The sequence below is a fragment of the Canis lupus genome, chromosome 17 (assembly GCF_003254725.2).
Source record: "Canis lupus dingo isolate Sandy chromosome 17, ASM325472v2, whole genome shotgun sequence".
NCBI classification, from domain to species: domain Eukaryota; kingdom Metazoa; phylum Chordata; class Mammalia; order Carnivora; family Canidae; genus Canis; species Canis lupus.
The window spans coordinates 3,530,667-3,556,502 of record NC_064259.1 but is presented as its reverse complement, the minus strand read 5'-3'; the positions used below and the strand labels follow the sequence as shown (position 1 = coordinate 3,556,502).

At 44.5% G+C, this 25,836-nt stretch overlaps 2 long non-coding RNA genes across 5 annotated transcripts; one reads left to right on the top strand and one right to left on the bottom strand.

Annotated features, from left to right (window-relative positions):
* Positions 1-3,434: 3,434 nt before the first annotated feature.
* LOC112664900 (uncharacterized) lies at positions 3,435-24,298 on the bottom strand. Of its 4 annotated transcripts, XR_004806382.2 has the most exons (4): positions 24,093-24,298; positions 21,383-21,504; positions 7,440-7,769; positions 6,719-7,286 (listed from the first exon to the last, which is right to left on the bottom strand). It is a non-coding gene; the product is annotated as an uncharacterized LOC112664900 (long non-coding RNA). The 4 variants fall into 4 exon arrangements; XR_003140099.3 differs by lacking the exons at positions 6,719-7,286; positions 7,440-7,769 and adding an exon at positions 3,435-4,977; XR_004806385.2 differs by lacking the exons at positions 6,719-7,286; positions 7,440-7,769 and adding an exon at positions 5,586-5,726.
* On the top strand, positions 8,822-22,954 carry LOC112664899 (uncharacterized). The gene is made up of 2 exons (XR_003140098.3): positions 8,822-8,973; positions 21,414-22,954. It is a non-coding gene; the product is annotated as an uncharacterized LOC112664899 (long non-coding RNA).
* Positions 24,299-25,836: the final 1,538 nt, after the last annotated feature.

Genomic DNA, 25,836 nt, shown 5'->3' with positions numbered 1-25,836 from the left:
CCTTCAGAGCAAGAAAAGAAAGGCTCTCTTTTTTGTCTTCTCCAGCTCCTCCTTCCCTCTTTCCACCTCCTCTTCTCTGCCTTGGCTCTCTCTCTCTCTCTCTCTCTCCCCTCTTGGAATCTCCTTCCTCGTGGGTGATTGTGTGTCCTATTCATCAACAGCCTTTCTCCCACATCACTGGGGGGTTTGCTCTGCCTGGACCGTGGTCCTGGGGCTTCCCTCAGTCCCGCACAACCCAGAGAAGAGCCCTGTGGCCAACCAGGATTTCCACAGCTTGTCGGGAGGCTGATGCCATGTGATGATATTCAGGCCAGGGGGACCCGAGCAGCTGCCCTGCAGGTGGCACCCCAGAAACGCTGCCCAGTCCCCAGCAGGTAGCCAGGGGGGGAGGAGGGAGTTTAATTTGGTGAAGCAAATTTAATCATTTGCCTCTCTGTAAAAAGGGACACAGGAAGAAACAAAAAAAAGATTTTCTTGGTAGAGTTCTAATGTAAGCGGTATTTCTAGTACCACAAATGTCTGCATTTCTCTTTCATGGGATTCCCAAGATTGTGAAGACTTTCCAGTGGCTATCAGGGGTGTGAGTGCGTGTCCCGCCAAGGAGCCCAGCACCTCCAGCAGTACCTCTGATACTGTTCCCTGCATGGAGCTCTAGAAGCACGATATGTGCCTATTTATTTTTTTTTAATTTTTTTTATTATTTATTTATGATAGTCACACAGAGAGAGAGAGGGGCAGAGACACAGGCAGAGGGAGAAGCAGGCTCCATGCACTGGGAGCCCGACGTGGGATTCGATCCCGGGTCTCCAAACCGCTGCGCCACCCAGGGATCCCGATATGTGCCTATTTAAAGTGAAAGAAAGAAAAAAAAAAAAAAAAAGGAATTCAGATGGTTTTATCCAAGGCCCAAAATGTCCTTGCAACTTTTTTCCCTTTACTAATTAGAAGCAGCCCCAATGCATTACAAGTGGATGCATTTATAGATTTTCAATTTATGTCTACTTTTCGTTTCAGTAAAACATCTATAAATTAAATCTACAACAGAAAACCTGCCAACCCAAGAAACCCTTTAATACTAGTCATCACATGAGGGTAGAAAATGTGGAATGATCTCTCGTAATCACTAGTAAAATTTGTCTTGGGTTTCATGACAACACCAATAAGTAAATCATGCCGATATGCAGCTACCCTTAGGACTGCTTTCACCGTGCAGTTAGAATTTGTCGGGATTTTTTTTTAAATAAAGAAATAGTTTTTCTTTTATTTTTAAAGATGTTTAAATCATCAATTAAAATTCTCTACAAGTTAAAATGAGACTTTCCAGACATTGGTCATAGTCATTTTGGTCGTTTCTATTGTGATGAATTGATTTTCCTCTTTCGGTCGGTACGCTGGAGCTCAAGGTTACATACCTAAGTTTATTAGGTAAATTAGATTTACTGCACATAATCTATTTACCTCCTGGGTGAAAGGGTGACCATCTATGTCCAGGCCTCGGTGTGTTTATTCTAGTTAGTTCTTGAAACTTAGAAACAAATAGAGCTGAATAGGAACTAAATCTGTCTTTATTCTACATCACTGTCGTCATCATCGTTCTCATTAAAATTAAATTTCACAAGCATGTGCCCGGCTGGTGGCAGGTAGGTGCAGGTGATTACCATCCACGGGAAGACCTGGGGGATGTCACTGGCCAAGTAGGAGCACGAGCAGGCCCGGGTGTTTGGGGCACGTCCCCGTGGAAGGCAGGCCTTCCTGCAGCTGCTTCATGGGGGCCTGGGACCTGCACACCTCTCAGGGCTCACCTGGGGTCAGGGACTAGTGTGTGCGGGGCTCAGGGAGGAAGATTGGGGTTCCCCCACTGGGGGAGTCACTGAGTCCGGGAGAAGTGCAGCAAGAGAGGGGCACCCAGGGTCCATCCAGAGGCCAGGGCAGAGCAAGCACCGGCCATGGCTGCTGGACCGGGCAGCAGCAGGGGCCTGGCTCCCATTCTCCACATTGGGACAATGTATTCTACGTGTCAGCTTGGTTGGACTGTGGTGACCGGATGTGGAACTAAAAACCAGTGTAGATGCTACTTGGAGGGTCTACTCTAGATGAGACGAACATCTATAATCAGAATCTTGAGTAAAGCAAGATCATCCTCCCTGTTGTGGTGGGCCTCATCCAATCAGGTGAAAGCCTTGAGAGAAAAATAACAGGGAAGTCCCCTGAGAAAGAGGGAATTCAGCCTCCAGAAGGCCCTTGGACTGGAGCCACAGGGTCAGCTCTTCCTGCCTACTACCTGCCCTGCAGATTTCAGACTTGCCAGCCCTTCACAAACGTCCTAGCCGATTCCTGAAAATAAATTTTATATATACACATAATATGACCTTCATTCACATCAGCTGTGCCTACAAAATGGTTTTCAGGATGACGTCCCCTTCAAAGACTGTAATTCTATTCAAAGATGCTTCTGTTGTTTCTTTGCTTTTTTGATAGCTGCTTAAAGGGACAGATAGGACACGTAGCATCTTTTATGGGAGTGTTTATAGGAATTTTGGATGCCATTTTTAAAGTTTTGTGATGGAGAAAGGACTTAGAACTTTATAGGTTTTGAATTTCTTAGCATTTACCAATCAGGCGTAAAAGCTATATATCTCAGCCCAGAACTCAGAGGTTGCAAGAAAGAACAGTTTTCTTGTTGTTTTTCTGTAATGTAATAATTTTTGTTTGCAGTCTCCCATCAATGAGGCTGGTACAGGTCTCTGATAGTTAGGGATGCCCTGAGGATGGGGTCTTCCCACCTCTGTGTGTCTCCCTGACTGACCAGCATCTTGCCAGCCCTCTCTTCCCAGATCCACATGTGAATTATCACCTGTCTTGGGGTTGCTGCCTTGTTGGGGTTCCTGCTGGGAATCAGGGAGCAGGACCTCTGCCACCCACAGTGCCACCTCCACCCTTTTTCTTTCCTGTCTGGAAGTTTGGAGAGTCTTCATGACGATGCGGGTATGGGGATGGTCCTGAGGCCCACAGAAGCTCTCCTTATGCCTCCATTTCCTTAAAGATTTTGTCTGGAACCTCTTGTGTTGTCCTGAGGGTTTAGGGTTTTAGATCTCCATGCCAGGAGGAGCCGGACAGGTTGGTTCCTCATCCTGACCCTGATACCTCTCTTTTAGGAGGCCAAGAGCTCAGGGCATTCCATCTGTAGGAAGTGAGAGGTGGGGGTGGGTGAAGAAAGTGTAAAATATGGAGAAAAATGAAATTCAGTGACTAGGTTAGTGCCTATCCCACCACACAGCCGTGAGAAACCTACATTCCAACAATGTTTGGGAGTCCTAATATCTTAAGGCAGCCTTTAATAAAAAATATTGTGTTCAACTGTTAATATAACATGACAGTTTTATCCCATGCGTTAAGAGACACATCTTATTTATCTCTCTGTTTCCTTACCTCCTGCTTTTGCTTCTCTGGACCCAGGACAATGCCTGATACGCTGTACACACACATGATTATTTGTTAAGCAAGTGAGTGAATGATTTTAAGAGTCCTTAGGAAAAGAAAAAAAAAAATCATAAGGCAAAAAACCCCTCTCTGCTGAATTGTCCCCTGCGTATGTCTCTTTGTTTGGGCTTACTGATATAAAGCACAGACTTCAGTTGTTCTGACACATTACCACGGGCATCTGCGTCACAAAGATGCAGGCAAACAGATGCTAGCACGCCTGCCACAAATGGCTGTCTGCAAGGAGCGTGTGTAAATCAGACTGTTCAGTCTGGAATCCGTTCGGTACATGCATATTACACTATTGAAGATTTGCTGATTAAATCACCCAAGCCGAAAACAGTTACAGTAATTCCAGACTCCAATTGGATTCCAGTGTCAAGGCAAATCGTTCGTGAGCGCTGAGCTCATTTAAGCCTGGGAAGTAAACCTCGCAGGAGAGCTGTAGGCTTCGCATGCCCCCCATCACTCAGTCCTCGCGTTCATCATTGTGTCGGGCAAATCGCACATCAAAACGCCGTGAAATCACGTTGTGGAGTAGGCTTCCTCCCTCTGCACAATTGAGGATAATGTGACCTAATAGATTGTGTTAATGCTTCCATGGAAATTTACAGTCTCTGAAGAGTAGTCTCCAATTCCTTTTTATTTTTTCCCTTTATTTCAGGAGAGGTGGTGGCTGTGGATGGATGTGAAATATCGTTTCTAAGTGTGGAAGCCAATGGAAGTTCAAACTTGACCTGGTAGCCGACGGTAAAGAAGAAAGAAGACGCGTCTCTGGGGGCCCTGTTACTCGGAGGGAGAAAACAATGGATTTGGTGTCAAGAAAATGGGGTTCCAGTCCTGCCCCTGCCCCTGGACTCCTCTAGGATGTTGGACGATCCACTGAACTTATTTTTCCATGAGTATGAAGTGAGAGGTTTTATCTCTAGTTTCCGCGGCCTTATGACTAAAATGTGCTACATCATGGGCTTTTTTTTTTTTTCATATTTATTGACTTAATGGCTACTTAGCTGGGAATAAAAGCATATAATGAGGAATATCAACATGGAAAGGCTTCCAGCCTTTAGGGTTTTGTGGAAGATACTGGGAAGAGTCTGGGTTTTGTCAACAGGAAGAGTTGAGCTTGATTTCTGGGGCCGTCCTCTCTTAGCCTCTGTTAGCGGTATAAACCCAACATGGTCCCCGTGGCCTCTGCTCAGCTCTACATGTTGGGAGTAAGGTTACTAATGCGATGTGTTTGTGGTAAAGATTAGAGAAAACACAAATAAATCACAATGCAGAGTCTTCGTCCCGGGGAAGATTTTCTACAATTGTTGCATAATTTCATTATTGGCAGTGAGACCAAATTGTAGTGAACTAAGCAGGATCTTGAGGTTTTTAAAAGGAAGGGAATTCCTCAGAGCACCTTTCCACAGTTTCACCTGGTCCCAAATGTCCTGGCAGGTGGAAAGCCTGGGAATCATTCACGATAAGGAAGAGAGTATTCCTGGCATCTAGCTGAAAAAAAAAGGTAGATATTTGAGTCTCTTGGAATAATAACTCCAAATATCCCTTTTCAAATTAATGGCATTTATTTTTTAGAGCAGCTTAAAGTTCATAGAAAAATCAAGCAAGTAGTACAGAGAGTTCCCAGCCTCTGTCCTCAAGACATAGTTTCTCTACTATTTGCATCTTGCATTAGTGTGGACATTCCTCATGACTGAGAAGCTGATAACCATACATTAGCATTAACCACAGACCATGGGCTACATTAAGATTCATTCTTTCTGTTGTACATCCTATGGGGTTTTTAAAAAATTTATTTATTTATTTATTTATTTATTTATTTATTTATTTATTCACGAGAGACACACAGAGAGAGGCAAAGACATAGGCAGAGGGAGAAGCAGGCTCCATGCAAGGAGCCCAATGCAAGACTCGATCCCTGAGTGGAAGGCAGGCCCTAGACCCCTGAGCCACCCAGGCGTTCCCATCCTATGGGTTTTGACAACATGTCATGTCAGAAGTTTCACTACCCTAAAAGTCTTCAGTGATCCACCTCTTCATCCTTAGATATTGACCCAAATGGGTTGAATCCTTATGGCCACACAAAAGCCAGCACACAATTGTTTATAGCAGCTTTATTCATAACTGTCAAGACTTGGAAGTCACTAAGATGGTGTTCAGCAAGGCAATGGACAAATAGGCTGTGGCACACCCACAGAGTGAACTATTTTTCCCTGATAAAAAGCAACCAAACGTTGAGCCTGGAAGAAAACACAGCAGAAATGTAAAGGCATATAACCAAGTGAAAGCCAATCTGGAAAAGCTACATACCGGGTAATTCCAACTAAACGACCTTGTGGAAAGGGCAGTGGTTGCCGGGGTTTAGGAGGGCCGGAGGAATGAACAGTTTAGGGTCACGAGACTGTTCTGTAGGACCCCGTAGAGCTGGGCACGGGCCTTTACGCATTTGTCCAAACCCACAGAATGGACGACACCAGAACTGACTCCTAATGCTAACTGTGAACTTTAATTAATAATAATGTATTAACATTGGTTCATTGATCATAACAAATATACCACACTAACGCAAAATGTTAGTAATACGAGAAACTGTGCAGAAGAAAAAAGATACAAGAACTTTCCGTGAAATTCTTTTTATAAACTTAAAATGGCTCCAAAAATAAAGTCTATTTTAAAAAATAGTGTAAAATACCATAAATGTACTGTTCTGGAAGTTTGCAAAAATATTTTGTTAGAAGAGAAATCAATATGTAGAACAGTGTATATGAGACAAAATACTATGATTTTACAGCACTTCTATATAATTCTATAATCTGCAATTTGTACTTTTGACTATGTATGTGTGTGTGTGTTTTTACGTGCATAAAATATCTGTGGAAAGATATGCGTGAATCTGACAACCTGGGTGATAGGGTACAGAGATAAAAGCCAGGTTTACATTTATTATATGTTATTTTGTGACACAAGTACTTCTTATCTATTCAAATGTCATGAAATAAATAGATGAAATTAGCTAATAATATATCAGAGAGAAATAGCAATAAATTGGTATAGAATAATAAAATATAATGACAATAAAAGAGCAGAATCAAATAATCGTATGTTAGACAATTCTGAACGCTGAAATATAAACATATAATGACATAAAAAATTACACAACATAATAGTTACAGCAATAAAAATGATCATTTAAACAAGAAAAAGGCGAAAAAATAGCAAAACAATGTATTTGGATAGGTATGTGCTACTAAGTGAAACAATAGCAGGAGAATTAATCGACGTACAATTGGCGACGGAAGAAATGCACGAATGGTTACGTAGCAGTGCCTCACAGAAGCCCAGACGCCGACTCCTATAGAAACTCCCCTCACTGGCATCTCTGGGTCTCGCCCACCGAGGGGCATTGCTGAGGTCTGACAGCACACAGGCACTGCGTCATTTGGGTGCCCAGAGGGAAAAGCTGCCCGATTGTGCATCTGCACGTCCGTGTGTGGACATAGGCTGGCATGACCCCCACGTCTCCGTGAAGTGTAAGCTCCCCCGCAGCCTCTCCCCAGGCGTGAAGTTCCCCACCTCTGTCATTCTCTTGCTGGTTCTCCACGGTGACAGGTACCCCTGACCCATGGCCAGCTGCACGGTCTCCGCAGGGGACGGGATTCGATTCTTCCGGCTGGGGAGGCTTTCGGAGAGCCACATGATGCAGTGGAAGCCGTAACCCGAGTGGGTGAAGCAGGACGGAACGAGGTGCTTAAAGCGGTGGGAGGCCACCAAGCCCTTCCAGGCAGGAGGTGATGAAGGCCCTGCGGGTAAGACAAGAGAGGTGGGGGACAGGGAGGTGCAGAGAAGGAAGGAGGAAAGGCAATGAGGTTCTGAACACCAGGCCCTGAGAAAGTGGGGGGTGCTGTACAGAGGGGGGGGTGGGGAAGGGGGGAGGCAGACAACTGGGTATTTACATGATTTTTTTTTTAAATCTTCAGGAAGCCTCCGCCGTACATCCTTGGCCTGACTCTCATCACGGTACGTCCTTGGCCTGACTCTCATCACAGCGAGGAGAGCCTGCCCGGCCCGCGATATCAGGAGCCCTCAGCGTACTTGGTGCTTTACATTGCGGAGCATATTCATCAAGGAAGGTGTTGTTTCGGGTGCAAAAAACACCTGTTTTTGTTTTGTGGCAAACAAGCGACAGGGTCCGTCGGTGGTCGGTAATGAAATCAGGAGTCGGACGCTTACGAGGAATGGGAGTAGCTTCTAAGCCGTGCTCACAACCAGAGCCGGCCGGCGGACTGTAAGGCGGAAAGACGTTTTGTGGTTATAGAAGTGCTGGCTTGGAAGCCTTTCCTCTGCCCTGGAAAAGCAAGTTAGGATAAACTGCCCGGTTTTAATCCCAGCAGCCTACCGGTTGCATGTTTCCTTGCGAAACGAAAATAAGAAGGGGTGAGGGAAGGTCCTTATGTATTAGGAACTTTTGGGGGCCCCTGAAGGGTTAATGTGGCTGCCTCGAAGTCAGGACAGCTGGATCCTTCTCCCCCTTTTCCTGAATATCCCGGGCTTTTGCTCTGCTGCTGTGTCCTCTACTATAGACCTTCTCCCTGGGACAGCTGCTCGCATGCAAGACATGTCTCTGTTCCAGGAAGATGGGGCCGGAGAGCATCTGGAGGGGGTTGTGGGTATAGAAGGATGACATCTTCTCAGATCTTCCCCAGATTACAGCAAATATAGCTTTATTTATTTATTTATTTATTTATTTATTTATTTATTTATATTATTTTTTTATTCATGAGAGACACAGATTGAGAGAGAGAGGCAGAGACCCAGGCAGTGGGAGAAGCAGGCTCCATGCAGGGAGCCCGATGTAGGATGCAATCCCAGGTCTCCAGGATCATGCCCTGGGCTGAAGGCAGGGGCTCAACCACTGAGCCACCTGGGCTGCCCAACTATTTATATTTATATACATTTTTCATATATTTATATGAATTTATATAAATTCATATAATTATATAAATATATGGCCACCTGGAAGATGGTCACCTGGAAGATTTTTGTGTTATTTTTTTTTCTGAGGAAGAAATGGTTCCTGATCCATGTAGCTACGGGCTAGTTCCTGCTGCCCAGGGTAGGGGCGTTATATACGGGAGGTGGGCAGTTGGTGAGATGGGCAGGAGGGTTTGGGCCATTTTCCCAAAGAACAAAAGATGAGGTTGGATGCATTGATTTCATGATAGTTTTAGGGGTGCTTAGAGGCTATTGTGACTTTAGTTTTATCTTTTTTTTTTTTTTTCAATTTATTTGACATATTTAATGATGCCACATGAGCGACCGCCGGGAAATGGTGCTATAAATATCCAGGATTGTAGTAAGGCGTGGCCACACGGAGGCTTCAGGGGGAGGAAGGGCAGAAAGGAGTGATTCAGTCTGCCAGGTGCAGGGCCCAGGGAGGCCGGCAGAGAAGAGAAGCCCTGTGTGCTGGACCGGGACTCGGGGCTGGAGGTAATAAAAGGCCTGAGGGAGCAGGTGGGGGGGCTCTGCAGAGCAGCCCAGGTTAGAGAACCGCAGCTCCCCGCGCTGGAATCTGCTCGGGAGGACAGAGGGACTCTGTCACATGTCCACAAAAATCTTCCTGTAGCCTAACCTGGTTTGAAAAGGTTTCCTCCAATGGCTGGGATTTGGCATATGGACGAGAGATGGCTTCGTGGAGCAAAGGAAGCCTGTAATTATGGCTGGTAATATTTCATGCTTAAGGATATTTAATTTTTCTTATAAACGCCCTATTTTTTTTTTTTTTTTATTTTTAGCACGCATGTGGTTTTGGAATTGGAGAGACATAATCCCGATTCCACCTTCATGTGACCTTGGACTCACTCGGGGGCTTAGATTCCTCATCGGTGAATTAGGGAAGTGGATGTTGGGCTCATAAAGCTGGTGTCCAGGCCAGGGAGCCGCGCTGGGGGGCTGCACAAAGCCGGGGTTTCTCCACGCGTCTCCTGAGCGCCCTGACAGGTTCCGCCTGTGGACACCGGTTACCGGTTTCACTGTGAACAGAGCTTAGTTTTGAATTTTGTCTTTGAGTTTATGCGGACGGTGTTCTAAGCCTGTTTCCGGAGATACGACGGTCCCTCTTCTTCGTGTGACCCTCAGCTCCTGACTCTTTGAGGTTAAGATGTCTTGGAAGAGGCTCCTTGATTACATGTGGGGTGGCGCTTGGGCATTTCTGAAACCCAATACGCCAGCAATAAAAAAGTACTCATATTTGAAATTCCTATTGCAACGCAATGTGGCCTCTGTGCTGGTGAGGAGGTTACAAGTGAATGATTTCTGGGTTCCTAAATACCACGGAGCTCACACCCATCCTCCCACGGGGAGTAGATATAGCCCAGCGGTGCCCTGACCAGAAATAGCTCCGGGGTCTAAATTCCTTCATGATATTTAGAAACAACAGTTGTGGGTAGAAAGGTCCATGGTCATGGTAATAATGCTTAATTGATATTTTAGTTTTTCCTTCTATGATGCTCATTTCAAAATATATAAGTTTATTATTTGAAAAATATATGTATTTTTTAAATATAGATGTTTATTTTTTTCTGATTAAACAAGCGGTGGAATTCAGACAGAAAAACATCAACATTTAGATTAAAAACTAAACACAGAAGTACAATAATAAAAATCCCCCAGTGTCGCACCGTTCACATTCTGGCTTTCCTGGATCTTTTCTTTTTTTGGGGGGGGGTGCATACAAATCCTTAAAAACCAAAGAAAATTAGAGCCACAGAGCATAGCCAGGGTGCCCTGCGTGTTATTCCTGGGCCACAAGGTCATGTTTATATGTGCATAGTATTCCAGCGGGCAGGTGTGGAGCAGCTGGCGGTTCCACCTGCTGCGGTTCCTCACGGGCTGTCCCTAACTTCTGAGCACCCCAAACACTTGGGCCACGGGCTCTGGAAACACTGTGGTTCCTTCAGAACACGTCACCGATTTTACAGAGAGCTGCTCGTGGCCGGGGCTCAGCAGTTCTCCCACCACCCTCTACCGTGCAGGTCGGTGGGCAGGGGCAGCGGATGCAGGTGTGAACACGTGGGAACCCGCGGAGAGCTCTGGACTCCAGCTCATTTGCTGACAGACTCGGTGTTCGAGGCTGAATTTCCCTGTGGCCCAGAAGCAGCGTGAAGCTCTAGGAATGAACAACACATGGACCCTGGGGTCCCGGGCTTCGGGAACCCCATGTCAGGAGGCCAGGGCGAGGCCCAGGATGCCTAAGATGACGTGGGGGCCTGCGGTGGGTGTGGGCAGAGAGATATGGGAAGATTTCCCAGCCAAGGACATTCTTGAAAGATGGGCAGTGTCAGCAAAGAGGGGGGGCGAGGGGTGGGGGAGCTGAGTGAGGAGGAGGCTCCAGGTCGGGGGGTTGTGTGCAGGCCTGAGGGGCTCAGGGGGCCCAGGTGCAGGCAGCAGCCCACAAGGCCTGGGGTTGGGGGCTCAAGAGCAGGATGGAATGGGGTGGGGAGAGGCAGACCCCGGCAGGAAGGAGGAAGGCCCCTCGCCTTGGGGCCCCAAGTCTTTGATGAAGCAAGGCTTCCACAGCTGGCCAGGGAGCCCGTGTCCTGCAGCCCAGCTGTTAGGTGACCGTCCCCGGGGCGGCATTAAGATGCCCTGACCCCCTACTTCCGTGGTTGTGTGAAGGTCAGGGGGGCCTGCGGGCCTGGGCGCTGCCTGGGGGAAGCCCCGAGGGGCCAGCCTGGGGCCTGTGGCATGCAGGGCGGGCAGCCCCGGGCCGGGCAGGAAGGAGGTGCCTCCCCGAGCCCCCCAGGGCCCCACGGGCGCCTTCCCACAGGCGGCTCCGTAGGTCCTCCGTCCCGAGGTGAACGAGGCGGTGCTCCGGCCTGGGCTGCCCCGAGCCCACCACACGGGGCGGGCGGCTCCTACCCAAGTGCAGATGCCTCCTTCCTGCTCTGAGGGGGACATTTCTAGGGAGCTGGAAAGGGAGCTTAGAGCCTTGAGGGAGACTTTTTTATCCACTTGCTAAAGAAAAAATACATTAAAGTATTTAGTGTATGTGTTGGATGGGGCCCGGCCCTCCCGAGCTATGCGTCTCGGGGTGGGAGGGGGCATCACCTTCAGGCCGTGTCCACATGCAGGGGCCCCCCCCTGACGGCCGCGGGGCAGGCCTTTGCTTCCCCTAGAAGAGCCCTGGAGCGCGTCTCCGGGCCTGCACGTGCTGGAGAAAGCGGCGGGGCCCGCACGTCGGTCCTGCTTTGGCCTGGCGCTGAGCGGGGCCGTCCAGGGCTCGCGGCCCGGCCACGGGGTGCTCAGCTTCTTCCAGCCAGCGGGGCTCTGCCTGCGTCTTGTCTTCAGTCTGAGAGGCAATGGACGTTTGTCCCTCGCGGGTCCCATCTCCACCCAAGGTTCGCGGGCTGGCCTGGAGCCGTCAGCCACCGGCCGGGCGCGGGGTCAGAAAGCCCGGGCCTCGGGGTCTGCGAAGAGCCCTTGGAGGACGAAGGAGGCCGCCGTGGGGCGTGAGTCGGGAGCCTGCGGTCTGTGTGAAGTCACCAAGGGAGGGAGAGAGGCCACCGCCGGCTCCGAGACAGGCGGGCCCAGTACCGGTGCGGACGGCCGGGCGCCCGGGGTGAGCCGCCGAGGGCCGCTGCTGGGAAGGACGCTGGCACAGGAGCTCCCGGGCAGGGCCATTGGGGACGGGTGAGCGCCGTCGCTGCGCGCTAAGGCAGGCCCACGGGGCGGCTCTCCTCGGAACTTCACTGGTCGCGCCAACTTCACCTTCTGGCGACTGGACCGGAGATTGAGGCAGCTGGAGCCGAGCCGACTCCTCCAGGACAGCAGGTGGCTGGCCCGAGCGTCCTGGGGTGTGAGGCGCCGCCGGGTAGGCCTGGTGCTGCTCAGAGGGCGCTGACCTGGCCTCAGGGTGCAGGGTGGCCCTCTTCTGACCCGCTGGCAGTGAAACCACCATCCCCTGTTGAGGCTGATTTCCCCTATGGTTCCACCCCACCCACCGAGTCAGGACCCCAGCGTCAAGCGTAGGAAGCAGAGCATGGGGTTTCCCAGATGGTGATGAGGATGGCTGCATGATAAAACACAAAACAGAACAGAACACGCAAATAATGGATTTAACGTATTAAACAAGTTACCCCACACATCAGAATCTCAGAATTCCATGAGCCTTGTTGCAAAGAGTAAAGAGACATTTTCTAGAAAGTACATGGGTTTAGAAACAATGAAAATAGGTATGACTTGAATGTGGCTTTTTTTGGAGAGAGAGGTTATCTTCTCATTGCAATCTTTTCTGAATCCCTACTATCTAAACACTTTGTGGCTATTCTTTTTTTTTTTTTTTTGGTAGGTCCTTTGAAAATCAATAAATACATATTTAGCTTTTCAAAGTATACATTTCATTCGAAATTTTATCCATCTCCTGGAAAATCAGTACCTTTGAAGATTCTAACTCCGTTTCTACCTTCTTCCAATTCCTACGCTACTCATGTATTTGGCACTTGGCTTCTTTCTCTTCACCTTTCGGATTATTTCTCTTATGTCTACATATTTACTGCTTTCTTCTTCTTTTTAATTTTTTTTATTTACCATTTTCTTAATCTTCGCCTTCCACTGCCTTAATTGTATCCGTTAATGAGAATCCGCTCTTGATACACTCTCTTCGTTTGGTTTGTCTAAAAACGTCTTTGTCTGGCCCTGTTCTTGGGAGGCATTTCCTTGGAGGTTCTAGGAAGGTATTTATTTTACTTTAGCACCTGGGAGCTGAGATTCCACTGGTGTCCGTCCTCTAGTGCTACTGCTGACAAGTCAGTGGTCAGCATCACTCTTGAAGGAAAGCTGTTTTGCTCAGGGTCCTGGGTGTGCGTGTGTGTGCACGTGGTGTGTTTAGATGTCCCGTCTCCGATTTTTACAGTACGCGATGCCATGTTCAAGTACTGCGTTTTTTTTTTTTTTTTTTTTTTTTTTTTGTGGGTCCTGCTACACATTTGGAGAGCTCTTTGTGTGCTGGCTGGGGACATCCTCAGCCACAACCTTAGCCTATTTCCCAGCAGGGTCACCCTTGCTCCATGCTCTTTCTCCTCCCCTGCGGGGACCCAGGGGGGTGCATGTGGACGCTTCCCCCGTGTTGTCCGAGTTGCTAAGTTCTTTACTGATCTCCACGTCTTTGCGCACCTGTGATGCCTGCCGCATCACTTCTTCGGCCAACTTCCTGGCCACCACCCCGGACTCGAGCTGTTTCAGGGCCAAGTTCAAGAGCCGTGAATTTTACATCGGTTACTGGTGTCGTTCAGTATGAGGCGTTTCATTGTTTCCTTTTTCACACACACTCTTCCTTTTTTCACACATGCTCTCTCCCGACGTATTTCCAAGCCTGTTACAATCGTGCGCTGTGAGACGGGTTGTTTTACAAACCTTTTCCTGATTACTCTTACATCTGGAGCCTTCGTAGAACCGTTCTCTGTTGTTTCTGCTGGCATTCTTTAATGATGCTTTCTTTCTCAATTTGGCCGATTGTTTTTACCGCGAATGGTTATTTTCCTTGGAATAGTGTTGCGAGAATTCTTTCAGAAATAGGAGGAGCTGGGATTTTTTTTTTCTTTTTTCTTTTCTTTTCTTTTTTTTTTTTTTTTTTTCAGGCACTATGGACTCGATCGTCTGAAACTGAATTTGTGGCTTGAGTGTTTCAGGTTGTGAGTTTATGCAAGAGCCGCGTTTCCTGCAGGCCCTGCTGGGCCCCGTGAAATCTCCTGTTGACATGTGGAGGTGTGGGGAGTGGGGATCAACTTTTAGTACGTCCTTACCCTGGAGTTACAGCTCCCCCAGGGTTGCGTTTCACAGGGGGGGAGGTCTTATACTAGTGTACACATGTTGGTTGGGTCCTGAGCTTTAGCTCCTTCTTCTGTTACTTCACAAAACCTTAAAAAGTGCAGTTCACATTCTCAGCCTTGACAAATTCTCTAAGGGCAAAGGAGCCTTAGCATTCTGCTTGCTTTGTTAGGATCCTGATTTCACTTAGATTTTGGTCTGGAAATCCCTTACTATGTTGTAAGCTTCTGATGCTGTTACTATATATATATATATATTTTTTTTTTTCCTGTCTTATCCAGAATTTCTCAGTTGTTTTCAGCAGTGTCAGCGTGATTGACTTACTTTTTATTGGAAAGTACAATTATTCACTTTCTGCCCCCTCCTAATTACCCGAAGGATCTGGACATGACTGATTTCTCTTTAGTCTAAGGCTCAAATCTATTCCAAAAATATTTATTTTTTAATAAAACTATCCAAAGTTAAAAGAGATTAAATGCATAAATTTGAATATTTATTCAGGATATTCAGGAAACTGAATATCCTCCAGTGTGATTAGGACCTTGCAATCACCCCCGGTCCTCCAATAGACCCCGATCCTCCAATAGGCCCGTGATCACTAATGAGGTTAACAAATCAGGGTGCTTTAAATGAACAGTTTGAATCTTTGATGCGCCCTAACTGTGTTTATAAAGCGCTGTGGCTTACTTCAGGCGCTCTAGTTCAGTGGAAGCTGGGCTCTAAGTGGATGCTCCATTATTCCACAGCCAGTTGATTGGATATGAACCCGATCCCTCTGCATGTTAGTCTTCTCATTCGTAGCTTAGAGCAAATTGTACTTGACTGGGTCTCTCGAAGCAGTTGGGGGAGTGTCAGAGAAGATAGACCACACATGCGTTTGTAAACCATTTCCATACGTGAATAAATATGTTCTAAGAACCAGTAAGGGACAGAATGAACAAGGGGAGTAAAATCCCATTTTTATGTTTCTCTTTCATGGATTCCAGGAAAATTAAACTTTATAGGAGTCTCTCTGAAGCAGCTCAATAGAATGCCATTGGCTGGGTTTGTTACTATTTTATACAAAAACAATTATTTGCAAAGAGAAGGCTCAGGCACCCAAAGCCACCTTTCATTTCATTGCTTAGCCTCTGATTTCAATACACACCTTGTGTTTCTCCAAAAATTCTTTTGAGTGATGTTGGCATGATTCTGTTGAAGAGATTTTGTTTTATTCTTTGAACTGTGAGTCACTGATACCAATGCTTATGCATTTAGGATCTAGCTTGCAGGCTTTGTTCTTCTGGGAGAAGACCCCAGGAGGGTCTTAGCTGCCCCTTGAGGCAGCAGGCTTCCTTTGGTTCCTGCAGTTACCTTGACTAGGTCACGTGATGACACAGACCTGGGCACAGATGCCTGTGTCCTGATGCCCCAGACTTTTCCATTTCTAAGGGCGGGACACTGGGCAAGTGACTGCACATTTTAGAACTGATTTTCCTCACTGAAAAACAGGAAGGGAAAACGTGTCCTCTTAATAGGATTTGAGGGAGAAGCAAATAGAGCATTTTATTTGATATTCCTTTATAAATTGTAAAGCAAAGTTCAAAATTTCAAATGCATTCATTATATCTATCTGTTTTAGCTTGTCCTAAACTATTTACTATCTATGTGATTTAAGCAAGTATATATATATATAAATATATGAAATTTATGTAGATGAAATTTATTTATATAAATATGTGAAATATATATATATAAATTTATGAAAGAGAATTTGTTAAATCTAAGTGGGATATCATAGTGTATGAATAAGGCCGGCAAGCCGGTCTCCTTCCGTGATGGAACCTTTAAGAAGCAGCAGGTGTGATAACCACAGTATCGACTAAATCATGAGAGAGAGACCCTGGCGGGTCAGGACAGAGAGCAGTTGCTAGAACAGGGTCTGCAGGCTGCAGGGTCTTTCCTGCGGTTGCTGGGCTGCCAGGGGTTTCTGGAGAGGTCTTAGCAGGGGAGTGGACTGGAAGGGTTTGCACATCTCCACCTCTGGAATATGTGTGCCAGGTTATATGCAGTGAGTGTTAGCCCTTCTCACAGGCCTGAGAGTTTCCAAAGACTATGTTTTCTTATCTGCCTTTCCCTGCGGTGGGCTGCAAGCACTGTGTTCACATGCTTCCCTCTCACAAGACTAGGAGACAGAAGCTCACAGATGTACCATCAAAAAGGTAAGTGATGTCCAGGTCAGGAAGGAATGGACCCCTGGACTCAAGTCATACTACCACTCTCCTGGTTGCACAGCCATCAGCCTGCAGAGAGAGTGTGGGCGCTTGCCTCAGTCTCCTCCAATGCACAGATGCCTTCTGAGTCCATCCCATCACCCAGGGAGTGGTGGTCAAAGGCCTATTTGAAATTGGCCCATCTGAAAAGCATCTGTTAAAATTAAGTTTCTATGCAGTTAGAACAACAATAAAGGGAAGAAAAGAGAATCTGGTTGTTAGACCAAGTTCCTGGTGGCGTTTATATATAATTCAGGGTCTTTCCATTTTGCAAACAAAACAAATATTACAGAAGAATTTCTAAGAAGCTAAATCCATCAGTCTCAGGGAGAAAACATTAACTTCAGGATGTATTCCACGAATATGAGCCACGAAGCAGCCCTTATCTGATTGGTTAAATGTCTGTTGCCTGTAAGGAACATGCTTTCTAAAGAATATGTGACACATCACAAGAACCAGAGTTTGTTTGTTTGTTTGTGATGGTTATAAACATATAGCCATTCCTGTTAAAATAAGTATCAAATGTCTAGCTACGTTTTTTAAAACCTGAACAAAAGAGAGAGAGAAAAAAAAGCAAAATCAACCAAACAAAAAGCACTTTTTAATCTCATTAGATTCTTATGAGATTCTTTCAAATATCTAAATAAAATATTGCAAACTCGTGATGAATATTTTGCCAGAGAAATGAGTAAGGAATGAATGACCAGAAGAGAGCACTGAGGTATCAAGTTCAATAATAAGCTAGATCCTCAGTAGGAGGGACTTGGAACATGGTAAGAGAAACTAGAATATTACAAGGAATTAAAGAGCACATTTCTCGGCTTTTACCCTAGGCCCCAATTTGTCGGATCCTATGCATCTAATTTGTGAGCTTCAAACGCCATTCCTTTTTATTTTTTTTCTTTCTGTAATAGTTTGGTAGGAGGAAAGGAAACAGGCCTGGAGTACAAATCTAAAACTTTCACACTGTTCTCTGTAATTTGGTGAATTAGTTGTTCAACACAACGGTGTTGGCTTTCAGTCCGTTGGTTTATACTGATATAAACTTGGAGCCTATCTTTTCCCCAGTGGCATGCCTGCTTCTCCAGCACATTCCCTCTCTGGTAATGGCATCACTGGCTCCCTGGCCCATCAGCCTGCAAAACACGGAGCCCTGATCAAGTGTTCTCTGCCCTTCTGAGATCCATTGAACACCAAGTACTGTTGATTACATGGCCATCATGCCTCTCAAGTCTGTCTTCTCTCTCTGGCAGGTGGAACTGTCCAGTCTGGCTCCCCATTCACACCTGGGCTAGATGCCAGGACGCTGCAGGGAGAAAACAGGCAAGCATCCCCGACTCTAGGAAGTATGCACTGGTGGGGGAAGACAGATTCAGGAGATAAATGATGAGGGGATGTGGGATACTTGGAGGTTGCAAGTGTGGAACAAATAAAGAAGGAAATGGAGACAGGGATATCCTTCTAAAGGAGGATGTCAAGGTAGATGCCATTGAGATGTCAGCAAACTAAGTCAGTCGAGGGAGGTTGCCACCAAGCAGCTGGGGGAAGAGCGTCCACGGAGGGAAAGAGCCTTCGCTCCAGCAATTGCATAGAGTGTCTGCATGGGGTGGGAGCGCAGAGGCAAGGGGGTGGTACCCTGAGGGTGGAGACTGAGTGGTGACCATAGAGTGTAGATGGGGAGTCATGGGAGGGCCTTGAGCAGAGGAGTGGAAAGGACGTGATGCACATGATTCACGTTTTTATAGGAATGCCTTGCATGTTGTGAAGAGAATACACAAAGAGAGAGAATGAGGACAAAGGGGAAATAGGCCAATCAGGAGAAAAAGGAGCAGAGTAAGAGAGGTGGGGGCCTTGCCATCATCATAAGGTGACAGGGGGTCCAACTACCAATATGTTTTGAGGGTGGGGTTGAGAGGATTTCTTGATACATTTGGTGTGGGATGCATTTGGTATGGGGGGAGGAGGAGGGGAAAAGATTTAAGGTTTTGTGCAAGTGTTTTGGCTTGAGTAGCCTAAACAATGTGATCTCCACTAACTAGGATGGGAGAGGGGAATGTGGAACAAGGGTGCAGGAGTTTATTAGGAATTTGGTCTTAGGCATAGCACATTTAAGATGCCTATTAGATATCCAGGTAGAAATGTCATATAGTCCATTGGAAATATGGGCATTTTGCCTTATTGAGAACTTTCTTCCTACAGTTGTAAATATGTCAATCAAGTCCGTTTTCCAAGGTAGATAGAAGTCTTTTGAAGCTGATAAACTGACATCACTTTTAGATTAAGAAATCAGATAAGAGGAACATTTCCAAATGTTTTACACAATGCTCCCTTCATAGCATATGTTCTTTTGAGTTATACTTACTTTCTTACTCACTGTACTTCAAAGTTTAGATCAGCGGTGAGTGTGTGCTGCATATGTGTAAATGTGTGTTATGTAATGTGCCACTGTGAGCCACGTGTCATCACAAACAACTCAGCAACTCTTGTACACTCTTCTTTTTGTAAGAGAAAAACACAGTATTCATTTTTAAGTTTACAACTTTGTTTAATTTGTTAAGAGAAAACCAACAGTTGTCTGAAAAACATCATTTTCATAGTCATTCTCTGTCTCCCAATACACATTATTTTTTATTAAAAAGTATTCCATTATTACTCATTAACGTGTTTCTCTTTACACGTAATGAGTAATAATGAGAAACAATTATTTCTGTATTGATCCATTACTGAAGCAGAGTCTAGAAATTTCCACAAGCTGAGACCTGAAGGACACTTCACACTTTTCAACACTTTTCATTGTGTGATCTGTTTTAATATTAACTTCTTTACGTGATTCATAATATTTCCTATAGATCATGTAACAGTAGGAGACTACAAAAAACTCTATTTCAGTTTGTTAGCATATTGTTGTTTTATTTATTTAGTTCATTATATTTTTCCATATATTATTTCCTTTTTTTCCTTTTTTTTTTAAGATTTTATTTATTTATTTGAGAGAGAGAGAGAGAGAGCATGAGTAGGGGGAGGGGCAGAGGGAGAAGCAGACTCCTCCCCGCTGAGCAGGGAGCCTGACAAGGGACCCTACCCTGTCCCAGGATCCCGGGGTCATGGCCTGAGCCAAAAACAGACTCTTAACCAACTGAGCCACCCAGACACCCCTCCCATATATTATTTCTGCTGTTTTTATCAAAATAATAGGAAAAACAAGCTTTTCAGTTATTATGTAAAGTTTTCAACCAATAGGAGGCAGATTTTTGTCTTCTATTGTTAATATCTCTCAAAAAAGACTTTTAAATGTTGTCATTAGGTTTAATTAAATTTTGGAAGTAGATGTCTAAGTGTTCTTAAGCCTGTGTAATTCGATCCTACACATTTTCCAAATACGATCATCACCTTTAAGCCTCAAGTGAGAATATCCCCTTATGACAAGGGTCAATATTGAAGACTGTAGATACAACCTATATTTCAAGGTGCTTTCCTGATAATTTAGGTTTTTTTGTTTGTTTTTTGTTTTTTGTTTTTTTGGTCTGGCTTCTTGTCATTATTTTAAACCATTCTGGGGGCAGGAAGAGCATGTAGGACTAATTGAAGAAGTAAAGGTCTGATATTTCCCATTCACTTCAGCTTACATTAATTATCATGCTTAATTTGCTATTTCTTTGCAGGAAACTTTTGAAGCTGCTTAACCGTTTGGTAAGGTGGGTTTAGTTAAAAGTCGATGAGTTAAACCTGAAATTCACTTAAGGGGGCCCGATGAACTGCGCTCCCTAACGATTGGCTGTGAAGGAATGAGTGAGGTCCACGTGGGGTCCACTCCCTGGCCTGTGCAATGCCCATTTCTCTGTGGGAGCCCAGGGCGATCATTTGGTGTGCAAACCTCTGATGGAAGGAGTGACTGAGGATTGTGGAGTCGCTCTGCATGTTCAATATCACTAACACTTACGTATTTTTCCTATTTTAATAAAGATTCTGACATTTTCTTTCCAGAGCTAAACTGACTCATTTTTAGATCTACTCACATTCTACATGTGAGTCCAGTGGCTTCTTGGGTCTATCCTAGGGATTTGGTTCTCTTAGGATTCTGGAATGACATAAGCTCTATCACCCACCAACTGATGACCTAGAATGTGAACTTTGAAGCACTGTCAATATGAGTGACTGTGGAAATGGAAGGGCAGAGTCCACCCTGGCTTGTCGTGGACCAGACTGAGAAGGGATCTTTGGGGACTGGGATCATGTAGGAAGAAGTACTCGGGTATGGAGTCATATGCGTATTTTTCCATGATGATGGTTATACACAATGAACTATAAGAATAACCCTCCCTCCCCAACAAGGAATGAGATCTGCTTGAAAAATGCCAGAACACCATCCTGGAACCCAAGTGTATGATCATGACTCAAATATCAAAGCCTCATTTTTTTTCTTCCCTAAAATAGCTTTAAAAAAAATAAAGTATGGATCTGATTGTCTCTTATACAAAAGCAAGTTGGAATTTGTAACCTGTGTAAATGCTGTAATTAAAACCTTGTTTTTACATGGATTCATTATGTTAAATTTTCCACTAATTACTGACATTTTCTTTAATGTGTACATGCAGGGAACATGAGGATATGATTAGCTGGAGTTAAAAGTGTAAGCAGTAATGAGCATATTATGGGTTTCCCTTTGTCTTCCTTTGGGTACTTGAAGGTTCTTGACAATAGGTCTGCCTTTTTATAGGGTTAGTGCTCTGCACAATTTTCTGTAAACAAATACATGCATGAAAGTAAAACTGACAACATTCATATACACAAGTTGGATGTATTGCTTCCCTTTACGTTACCTTTCTAGTGACAGGCTCTTTTCTTGTGTAGATACAAGCACCCCATTAAAGGACAGGAGACTTCCCTGATGCAGGAATGGGGTTTCTGAAAGTCTCGGGCTGGGACATCCGCAGTCAAGAAACTGAAGACACAGGGGAAGGAGGAATGTAAGAGACCCTACAAGGCACGGCACGCTGCACAGCCCAGTTCACTGAGTTCCTTGACGCTTATGACCAACGAACATGTTTTACTGGAAAAATCTTCTCCAGATCTCCCTCTCCCACTGTTGCAACCAGATGTTTATCCGTTCATTTTGCTTCTTTGCAGATAATACACACACTGAGAGACGTATTTCCTTTGCTTTGTTTCTCCTGGGCCTGGCTTTTTGTTGAGCTGGTGGTTTGGAGGCCCGCCTGACAACTCTGATGGCCAATGAGCGAGGCCACAGGGACAGAGGTAGCCTCCCAGGGATCTGCCCTTGGCCCCAGTGATGCCTGTGTCACCCCCTCCTGAGGGGCAGGCGGGGGACTCAGACCCGTCTCTCTTGAAGCCTCATTGCAAGACCTCTGCCCAGCGCTGTCTGCCTCGTTGTTGGTTTTCTTGTCTTTCACTTCCTCTTTTTTCCTCTTTCTAACCCAGTTATTTCTTTTTCTGATTATATCCAACATGTGTAAGTTGAAAACACTGGAAAAAAGATCCCTATGGAATTAAGACCATGCTTACTAACATTTCACATAAGCAGAATTCACTGAAGGATTTCAGTAAGCCCACCTCAGACTCACGCGGGCAAAGGGGACGGAGGTTGCTCAGGGCCGTGGTGACACAAAGCCCATCATGCCTGGAGCCATGCCTGACATCTCAGGCCTATGAGACCAACTGCTGCTTTTCCCCTGTACTTTGGGCAATCGCTCTGACAATTCTGTGCTTGGCAAAATCCAAGATCATCGGATTTGAACGAGGATTTCTGCCCCCAGTTCATATTTCTAAAAGCCCTGAGTGGAGTTGTGAAGTTATCCCTCTTCTCTGCACTTCTGATCCCTGTCCTCTTCCTCCCTTCTACGTGTTTTGTGCCTCGTTGTTTCTGGCCCCAGAGCATTAGGTGTCGTTTCAGCTGCCTTTTCTGCTTACAAGACTTTTTCGATGCAGTATGCTCGGCTCCATAGCTATCTTTCTCTTCACTTTAAAATTTCCCAACCATTATATGAAACTAACCTTATCTAGCAGTCAAGATGTCAGTCTGATGGATATAATTCATTCTAGGTAAGGAACGATGGCTAGTTGCCTAGTAAATGGGTTTAAAATAAGGTAGTCACATTTTCAAGGAGTTATTTACTGAGTTATTTACCGGCCCCAAATCATAGCTTTGTCATTAGTGTATTTTAAGGTAGGAGGAGTTCTTTTCTTGGTGCTTCTCAAACTATATGATGTTTTGAATAATGACTAACATGCATCTAGTGCTTTGCAATGTGAGAAACACCTTTCATCCACGTAATCTCATTCCGTCTTCCAAAAAGGTCTATGCTATCAGAATCTCAGTTTTCCAGATGAACACACTGAAGATTAGAGCAATAAAGAACTTATCCCTGGTCTGACTTTAGGGTTTGTGCATTTAATATATCATTGGCTAGTAACTATAAAACTATATTTTGTACTTTAAAGAAACCTTGACAGAATAGCATTTATCTAGTGATAAAAATGTGAACTTTGCTGGCACACCAACCAGGGCTCAAATTCAGCTGTGTTTCTTTCTGCTGATATATTTCCTTGGGCAAATCAAATCACTTCTCTGAATCTTGTTTCCTAATCTGTTAAATGATCATGATGATCCTTGTAAAATACCTTGCCAGGTGTCTGGCACAATTAGTACTCAATAAATATTATTATTATTATTATTATTATTATTATTATTATTATTATTTTTGAATTGTTATTTGGAGGGGGACAGAATGGATGTTGACAAGACTAGCAATACAACGCAAGGCAGGAAGGAAGTACAATCCCTTCATGGCCATTTTTATGGCTACCATGTAAAGTATATTTGTCATTGCACTCAAAGACCATAAGCCAAAGGGACAGTTCGAAAACTGGTGGCAGAGATCAGATTCCCAGCTAGAAATGTTACAGAGGAAGAGCAAGAATAGTCGCTGAGACCCACTTCCCTCTTTTCCTCGGCTCTGCTATCATTCTGTCAACATCAGAGTCAATTAGCAAGAGCGGTGGCTGACTTTCCCATTCATCCAGACCTTCAGTGTTCTGAACACAACCACTAACACCTTATTTTATGCCAATGATTATATCTGGCAATGAAGTTACAACAAAAATTGGAGGAAATACAACCCTGCCTTTGGAGTCACAGCCCAGTGGAAGGCACCGTTCATTCACCCATGGAACATTTACTGAGAATGTAACATGCTCTGGGTAAAAGGCAAGCTATTTGAGGTAAAAACAAAAGTCATTGTTTTTGTTCTTAATGACATAGCAGCTATGGACGATAGAGAAATAAAGAGTTAGAGCTGAATAAAGAGTAATACATTTAGAGACACAGGGAAACCCTGAATGCAATTAAAAATGAGGGCCACCTGTCCTAGTAAGAGAAGGGAGGCAGAGAATTATGGTAAGAAAGGAAGCTACAGGATGGCTTGCTGGGACACACAAATTCGAGCCTAAATCAGAGTCAGGTGGATAAACAGTAGAGTAGAAGCTGCCATATTATAACTGTTCAACAAGCACCTGCAACGACGATTCACTGTCTGCTAGGATCCAATGCTGTTTGCCATTCCTCATATTCTGAGCTGGCTGTGAATACTCCTTTGCTCCCCAGCTCTGCACTCAGGACCATGTCCAGCAGTTACATATGTGCAATTGGAAAACCAGGACAGGACACAGAGAGAGGAAAATGTCACAAGAGGAAAAAAGCCTATTAGAGAAGCACAGAATGCCACAGAATTCTTTCAGAACGTATGGAACCAAGACAAACAATGGAGAAAAAACAATCTAAAGTAATGACAAACATATTTTCTAACCTAGAGTCCTCCGCCGAGCAAAATGAAGGGAAATTAAAGCCTTTTCTGGATACAGGAACGTGGAGTAAATTCTTCATGGATATACTGGGACTACAGAAATAGTAAAGGAAATCAGGCTAGTAAAAGTAAAGTGATACCAGAAGGAAACTTTGTTCTACAAAAAAAGGAAATTAACAGCACCGGAAATACATGAAAAATATAAAAGACTTGAAAAATTGTGTCATCTCTTTAAAAGATAATTGTTTAAAGCAAAACCAATCACAATATACTGCGGGATGTGTAGCACACATAAATGTATTTGAAGTAAAACTTATGACAATAGTGCAAAGAACAGGAGGAAAAAGCGAAATTCTTTGGATGTGTGCTTTTCACTCTACATAAACCTGCAAGTTAAAAATGTATATTGTAAACACTAGGACAACTGCTAAAAATCAAACAAAGAGGCATTGATAATAAGCAAATAGCAGAGATCTTAAGAGATAGAATCATAAAAAATACTGAATCCAAAGAGAGGCAGAAAAGGTGGGGAAAAGGGGGGAAAAAAGAGGACATGAGTAGAGAATGAATAGAAAGATGACAGTCACATGATAATTACATGAAAATTAAATCATCTGAACCTGCAGATTAGAAGTAGAATTGGCAGATTGGAAACAAGCAAAATCCATCCATCGGTTGTCCATAAGTGGCCGACTTTAAAGATAGATGTTCAAAGAAAAGAATATAAAGTGATATACCATGTAGTTAATAGACATAATTTTGTGTCATCATTTTTTTTACATTAACGCATAAACACAATGGCATTTTAGACATCATGACCTTTTGCCTAATCACTCCCATTTTATGGGATAAATCCTTTCTGTAGGTATGTAGAAACCTGTGGAAACGACTTTTCTCTTGTTCATCCCTTTACACTAGGCCACTACTTTCCCATCTGCTGGAAACCATTTTGTTAGTAATTATAAAGGTAAAGCCACGGAGTTCTCCAATGTCATATCAGACCAGTGTGAGGGGAACCCTGTAGTGCAGGGTGAAGGAACCAGAAGGCTATAGAAGCTCTAGAATACAAGAGCAGGGTATTTCGTTTCTTTTGTTCACTGGTAATAGAAATAACAAACATTGGTTCAATGACTAAATAAATGAGGTCATCAATGAACGAAATAAATGCAGAGCATTCTGGAATCATTCATAATGGTAGTGAGTAATCATCTAGGCCTCACTTGTAGAGACAACACTGTAAAAATTACTCCATTTAATGACATATATCCATAATGAGAAGACCACAATTATGCTATATTTAGAAAAGAAGCAAACCATGTAATACCACATAGAAAACAAAACAAAACAAAACACATAGGCATGATTGATACTAAGTTCTGGAATTTATAGAGATAAGCTTCATTTATTAGGGGAAAAAATCATACTGGATAGCACTTTATTCCCCAAAGAGTCTT